This window comes from Xenia sp. Carnegie-2017, unplaced genomic scaffold (assembly GCF_021976095.1).
Source record: "Xenia sp. Carnegie-2017 unplaced genomic scaffold, XeniaSp_v1 HiC_scaffold_30, whole genome shotgun sequence".
NCBI classification, from domain to species: Eukaryota; Metazoa; Cnidaria; class Anthozoa; order Malacalcyonacea; family Xeniidae; genus Xenia; species Xenia sp. Carnegie-2017.
Genome location: NW_025813494.1, coordinates 60,427 through 68,737, shown reverse-complemented (window position 1 = coordinate 68,737; position 8,311 = coordinate 60,427). Strand labels below are relative to the sequence as shown.

Sequence of the window (8,311 nt, the reverse complement as noted above, 5' to 3'; positions counted from 1 at the left end):
TTGTATTACTTGTACCAAAAGTCGGCAAAGCGCTATCGCGAATTGAAGGGATTCAGCGAGATTTTCGAAAAGAGCATAGCAAAGCCAGCCAAAGCCTTTGGAACGAAATGGATCACCCACAAGTTGAAAGCTATGGAGACCTTTGTTGCCAATTATGGCGCATACATGCTACACATTGAGTCATTGTCCCAAACAGATTCGGTGCCAGCAAAAGAGAGAATTGAAGGGTTTTGTCAAAATGGACGTATGCAAAGTATCCTATGCTGATGACAGTATACATTGACATTTTGATTAGTATAACGCTTCAATGTTCAGATTTGCTGTCTTATCACAACATATATAATCTGGTGCAAAATTAAGAGTAGTGACTTTTATTTTTAGGTTCTTAGCCTGGGATTCCAAAAGGAAGTTCACGACCCTGTTAAAGCGGTGAAGCGCATTAATGAATTTGAGTGGACTATGGTAAAACTAAAAGAATTGATCAATAAATGCGTTCAGGACGACTCCGAAAAACGTATTAATTTTATCTGTTTTTGAAGGAGTGCGAAGCCACAACGGAGGAAGCTCTCCAATATTGGCTAGAGCAAAAGATTAGACGCCCAAATGGTGCAAATCCACGAAAGTCGATCAGCAGAAAGGCAATCAAAGTCAACGTCATCTACAAACGCCAAAATCAAAGTCAAAATCAAAATCAAAATCAAAGTCAAAATCAAAATCAAAGTCAAAATCAAAGTCAGCGTCATCCACTTCGTCAAATTCTGATTAAATGAGTAATGTATATATTATGAACACATTATTCTGAAATTCAACATCTTAAACAAAAGAAGTGTCTAACTGTTGTGTCACCATACCTGTTCCTTTAAATACATCTTTAACAGCCAGTTCAAGGCGATGGTTGAAGCAATGAATAGTAAGCAGCCATGGTGAGTCTTTGCGAAGTTTGGCTGCAAGTCCGTTTATGCTACCCAAATTTACCGAAGCTCCATCCACGTTTAGCGCTGCCAGTTGTCTTGAGAAATTGTTCATGTGAAACCGGGAAAAGCAATCCTGTATCATCTTCTTAAGGCAATCTGCACTTGTTGATGTTGGTAATTCAATTGCTAAAAACCTTATTTGAGGGATACCTGTCCATTGAAAAAATAGAAATAACGCATCTAAAGACAAGAATCGAAATAATTCAGTTCAGTGTATTGCATTTACCTTCACTGCTTATAAAAAGGAGATACAAAACTTCCTGTTCAGAAACGCCTTTGTCAGTGCTGCCGTTGGTCAACAAAGAAAATAGCGTGTTTTCTTCAATTCAGACATCAGCTTCTGCTTGAGTTTGTCAGCAATTGAATCAGTGATGTTTGCCATAGCACGCTCGTTTCGGAATTTGGAACTGCGAATCATTCCGTTCATTTCGTTTAACGTAATTGAAGTGGCTAAATAGTAGGCAGTGTTGAAACGAGTAATCATTACTTTCCTGTCAATCTCTGCCATTTTCATCAAACCTCTTCCAATTGGAGATCGTTCAATAACTTGTGCGCCAAAAGTTTCGCCCAAGGACTTCTGATCAAAAAGACGTTTTTCATGTTGATGTGCTTTACCTTGGACATGTTTTTCCAAGCTATCTAATTTGACAGATGTTGTCCCATCTATCCATGTTTGCGAAAAACCAGCTATTGAAGAAATTGTTGAGGAGAATTCCACACAGACAGATCATTTTAACCCTTCTACTTTTTTCTTATCTGTACTAAGACTTTTGATCAATTTAACGTTTAAATCTCGCTCCCAATTTTCTACAGTGTTTTGCTTCGCCATCGTTAACGTATGCAGTGTGTATTAGTTTGTGACTTTGTCACTTCGCGTTTTCAGATAATATTGAAAATGTTACGTTTCATATTACAATTGATAGCGACGTTTTTTAAAAAGTTGCGACCATTTTACGATAAATTCCTGTTAGTCACATTCCTGAGGCATGATGTAATAGAAACGCTTTGAAATTATGCAAATAGTGCAAGAAATTTGATCATTTGATATTTCTTTTGACGTTTGTAAAACTTAGGGAGTGGTCGCAAAGCATAAGAGAAACACATCCATCACAGCAATATAAAAAGAGTGCTTTCAGTAAGCAAATTTACATTAAATAACAAGAAATGCGAAATGAGCTTCGCAATTTTACGAAATTTGCTACGCAATATTTCGCCAAAATCGAAACCACTTCGCAATTTGCGATTTGCGAAGCGCTAATTCGGACCTTGACATACATACACACACATACATACACACACATACATACACACACATAATACAACCTTAAGATAAATGATTTACATATTTTAGGACTTGTTTAGTGTAGTGTGCAGGGAGGTTCAGTGGATTGCTGTAAAACCAGTGAATAGTCCATGGGGGGGGTTGTACTTTTGTGTATTCAAAAGTAACGCCGTCCCAGCCCGAGTTAAAATGTTGCAGCTGTTCGTCATATCATTGCATTCATGTGACAACCCTTGCAAAAGCCATGCAAATCGTTGAAGAGGATGAAATGGATTCGCCATTGGCACTTTTTAAGTTTTCCTTTGGAATTACACCAGAGATGCGAGACTATTTTGAATTGGCTACACTTAGCAAAGAAAAGGTTTCTTTATTTGAAACAGGTATGCAAGATATTCTGCAATGGTGAACATCCTTTTAGCATTACATATACTATTTCCTTTATTGGTATGGTATTTAGCACTTTCTAGCATTTTGTAAATATTACAATTTAATTATTTTAGGCAATGAGAATGATGCAAGCGATTTTACTGATCTTCCTGAAAAAATGGTCATAAAATTTTGGCGCCATCTGAAAGTGGTATTTGTTCTTGTGGTGCAGAGTGGGATAAACGTTTTATTCAAGATGAATAGTTGTACGTAGACTTGTGTTCAGTTCCGTACTTTTATTCTATCCATGATGTGAAGGGTAAGTTCTGATTTGCTATAGCTTACGCTTTACTTCATAATTATTTGACTTAAATAAATTATTTAGTGTATTGTAGACCTTGCTCCTCTTGTGCTACGAAAAAGCATTATGATGGGATTGAAAACAGGATTGTATGGTTTGGATCATATGCAATATCTCATGCCGTTCAAAAGATTACATTCGGCTTTTCATAACGTCGAGGTACTTTTTAATGAAAATTTGCCGAAGCATTAGTAGCTACGTTTGTCCATTATATAATTTTCTCGCCCTATCTCTTTTGAATGTTTTTTCTTTTTTATTCTTGTTCAGTTTACCTATGTACAAATATTATGTTGCGTATGTACAAAGGCAAGTGTCTTCGGGTAATTTTAATTTCCCAAAGGAAATAACTTACGCCAAGTTTCGTCTTGCTATCATTGCCATGATACGGTAAGCATCATTTCAATTTAAGCTGTAAAATATGAATATTCCATTGAGATAGTGATCGCTTGTTTTATTAAGTTATTGAATTTTCTCTTATTAAGGTTGCTTGATATTGATTTTGACAATGGGTTTTGTGAATTATGTGGAAGAATTCCCAAAAGGTGGTGATGGATGGAACAACTCTTGGAATACAGAAAACTTTCTTACCAAATAATTTAAGAGAGTCTGATACTGGATTGCTAGATGGAAGATTAGTATTTTGAAGTTTATCTGTAATATATAGTATATACAGGTCTGCTAATTAGTAAATACGAGTGTTCATCTACGTATCAGAAAGCATTTTATGCATGATGGTGACTTCTCTCACTTTGTTTTTGTACACAGCTTATAGTTATAAAAATAACAACCTGTTTTCTTTGTCCAATACTAGGTTTGAAATGCGCAATTTCATCAACAGGAGAAATGTGCGAGCTTTATTGAAGAAGTACAATGATTCAAAGCTAAGTTGGGACGAATTTCAAGAATTAAAATCTGAAGTAAGAAGAATTTATTACCCCACGAGTACAAAATTTTGTATGACCACTCCAGAGCTCATTTTATACTACAATTTCTCGTATTTATAGATATCTTCAAAGGGGCTTAGGACTCTACTTGAATGGTTAGAGAAACAAGGATTTATCACTAGTTGTCCAAACTCGTGCAGAAGGTTATTGGCAGCATTGTCTTCTGACAAACCAGTATGCGCAATTGTGCCCCCCAAAGAAGAAGTTTTGGACATCTTGATAAGGATGTCTGAGCCAATCAAAAGACAATCCTTCGACTGATTTAAAACTTCTTCATGAAGTGCCCTACTGTTTAACGTCATGGAGACTAGTGAAGAAATTCCTATTACTATTCAACCGCTGCTAAAGGAATTGGTACAAAGGCTATAAGTCCGTTCGAGGTCAAGGACGGTGAGTGGCGTTTGCCACACAACTTACCTGAGGTGTCTCAAAATTCATCCTATGGATATCTACCTTGTCTGCCAGAACTGGTTCAACGAGGGAATTATGTTCTTGACAATAGGAAGACACAGCAGGGAGATTGTGCTAAAGTCACTAGACCCAAGAAGAAGCATGGCACTTTGATCCCTGGAATATTTTGTATTCTTTATCCCCACGGTATTTACATGATGAACAGCTCCAACGAAAATTTGTTTTACTATTGCAGTAAGTGACATTGCGCCTTCGTTTTTGTTTCCAGGTATATGTTATGGATTGGAAATAATAAGGGATCACGAATCACCAAATATCCCATATACCATTTTACGAACACGTTTTCCTGATGGTAAGTTACGTATGTGTGTATCTTTTATGGTGCTACAAACAGAGTATTATCATTGAATCGGACAGATTGCACAACTCTGTCAGAGTTGTCAGTGCAGTAACATAACCGAATGTGCCTGATGATATGCATATGTATTTTTATTTCTTTAGCGCCAGAGTTGGTCATTTACGATAATGCCTGCAGATTGCACGAGTATTGTTTGAACCGAGATCCAGCTTTTTTTAAGAAAACGAAATTTGTTGTTGATAAGTTTCATTGGAAAAATCATTCAGGTAAACTGCCATACTCTTCCTATTTTACGTGAAGCGAACTTATTGATCCAAAAATGCCCGTTTTTATGTTCTCACAAAATTTGTTGATTTATAACTAAATTTGTACACATACATTTGTTAATATAACTGTGGTAATAAATATAAATTAATATGAAATTGTGCAACCAGAAACAATAAAAAGAACACTTTAAAAATTCCTACCGCATCATCTTTTTGTGTGTTTCCTTTCCTCTCCACGTTATTGTAAAAGAAGTCATTTGAGCGTCTGAATTTCTTCCTGAATTGATACATTTTGCAAGAGTACCCAAAAAATAATACCCCGATTTATAAAAACCAGTACTAGAATTAGTCTAAGTACCATTCTCCCAGCCAGACTTCTCCGATAGATATTTAAAAAAGTACTAAGCATAGTACTGAGTGACTGAGCCCTGTTGATCGATTTCCTTGCTTCGAACTTTTGATGTTGCAAACTCCTAAAAAGTATGAATACACGAAGAAATATTGTTCTCATACATGAACTTTGAAACATGTTGTAAATGGAAGCCCTGAAATTTCTTTTTGAAGCTGCACCAGTCGGATGGCTGTATTTGTGGTTGTATATGCCATTTTACGGCAGCGAAACATACCACTAGGTTTTTTGGTTTTTTCATTTCGGCAACTGGCAAAGGAGCCACTCATGTCACCAGGCCTGTTTTTTGAATGGACGTTTCAAATTGACTTATAGAGTCAATTTGAGGGTATTTTCACAATTAGCGCATAGAGTTAATTTAAGGAAGAGACTGGGTTGATCTATGCTAAAACACCACACGAGTACATACGAGTAACATACGAGTACAAACGAGTGACATACGATTACATACGAGTGACATAATGACTATTTTCTGTCAACAAATGATGATACCACAATTTCTTCAATACGTTGATATTTGCGTTTATTTTCCTTGTATTTTAGTGGACTTTGGGGCAACTTCATTTGATGGATTTATATGCTCAAAAAGGTATTTTACTTTTTATACTACATTCATTTGTATGTTTCTAGTTGAATTTGTTATAGATATTTTGTCGATGATTGCCAGTATTTGAGCGCTTTTGAAACACTTTCACGTAGCCACTAAAGTTTTTAGGCCTTTCATGAGGGTATGCATGATACCCTCCTCATCAACTATCCTCAACTTCATCAAGCATGATACCCTTCATCAAATATCCTCAACTTCATAATGCATATACCCCTTCATCAACTATCCTCAACCTCATAATGCATGATAACCACTTCATCAACTATCCTTAACCTCATAATGCATGATACCTCCTTCATCAACTATCCTCAACCTAATAATGCATGATAACCCCTTAATGAACTACCCTTAACCTCATATTGCATGATACCCCCTCAATAAACTATCCTCAACCTCTTATTGCATGATACCCCTTCATCAACTATCCTCAACCTCATTGCATATACCCCTTCATCAACTATCCTCAACCTCATAATGCATGAAACTTTAATCATCCATATCCTCAACCTCATAATTCATGATACCCCCTTCATCAAATATCCTCAACCTCATAATGCATATACCCCCTTCATCAACTATCCTCAACCTCATATTGCATGATACCCCTTCATCAACTATCCTCAACCTCATATTGCATGATACCCTCTTCATCAACTATCCTCAACCTCATAATGCATGATACCACTTCATCAACTATCCTCAACCTCATATTGCATGATACCTCCTTTCACTATCTTCAACCTCATAATGCATGATACCTCTTCATAAACTATCCTCAACTTCTCATAATGCATTACCCCTTCATCATCCTCAACCTCATAATGCATATACCCCTTCATCAACTATCCTCAACCTCATAATGCATGATACCCCTTCATCAACTATCCTCAACCTCATAATGCATGAATACCCCTTCATCAATTATTCTCAAACTCATAATGCATGATACCATTTCATCAACTATCCTTAACTTCATATTGCATGATACTCCTTTCATCAACTATCCTCAACCTCATATTGCATGATACCCCCTTCATCAAATATCTTCAACCTCATAATGCATGATACCACTTCATCAAATATCCTCAACCTCATATTGCAAGATACTCCTTTCATCAACTATCCTCAACCTCATATTGCATGATACCCTCTTCATCAACTATCCTCAACCTCATAATGCATGATACCCCTTCATCAACTATCCTCAACTTAATAATGCATGATACCACTTCATCAATTATCCTGAATCTCATAATGCATTATCTCCCCTTTATTAACTATCCCTAACCTCATAGTTTCTGATACCCCCTTTATCAACTATCCTCAACCTCGTAATGCATGATACCATTTTCATCAACTATCCTCAACTTCATATTGCATGATACCTCCTTCATCAACTATCCTCAACCTCATAATTTATGATACCCCTTTCATTAACTATCCTTAACCTCATAATGCCTGATACCCCTTTCATCAACTACCCTCAACCTCATAATGCATGAAATCCCTTTCATCAAGTATCCTCAACCTCATAATTCTTGATACCCCCTTCATCAACTATCCTCAACCTAATAATGCATGATACCCCTTAATGAACTACCCTTAACCTCATATTGCATGATACCCCCTCAATAAACTATCCTCAACCTCATATTGCATGATACCCCCTTCATCATCTATCCTAAATCTCATATTGCATAATACCCCCTTCATCAACTATCCTCAACCTCATAATGCATGATACCACTTCATCAACTATCTCAACCTCATAATGCATGATACCTCTTTCATCAACTATCCTCAACTCCTATTGCATGATACCCTTCACTTCAAATATCATCTCAACCCTTACTGCTATACCTCTTTTCATCAACTATCCTAACTCCTCATATTGCATGATACCCCCTTCATCAACTATCCTCAACCTCATATTGCATGATACCACTCTTCATCTACTATCCTCAACCTCATAATGCATGATACCCCTTCATCAACTATCCTCAACCTCATATTTCATGATACCTTCATCAACTATCCTCAACCTCATAATGCATGATAACCCCTTCATCAACTATTCTCAACCTCATAATGCCTGATACCCTACTCATCATTTATCCTCAACCTCATATTGCATGATACCCCCCTTTCATCAACTATCCTCAACCTGATATTGCATGATACCCCCTTCATCAACTATTCTCAACCTAATAATGCATGATACCCCTTCATCAACTATCCTCAACCTCATAATGCATGATACCCCTTTCATCAACTATCCTCAACCTCATTTGCATGATACCCCTTCATCAACTATCCTCAACTCCATAATGCAT

General features: G+C 36.7%; 1 long non-coding RNA gene across 1 annotated transcript; it reads left to right on the top strand.

Moving 5' to 3' along the window:
- Positions 1–3,109: 3,109 nt before the first annotated feature.
- Positions 3,110–3,496, top strand: LOC124455154. Its single transcript, XR_006951729.1, has 3 exons — positions 3,110–3,142; positions 3,251–3,370; positions 3,466–3,496. It is a non-coding gene; the product is annotated as an uncharacterized LOC124455154 (long non-coding RNA).
- Positions 3,497–8,311: the final 4,815 nt, after the last annotated feature.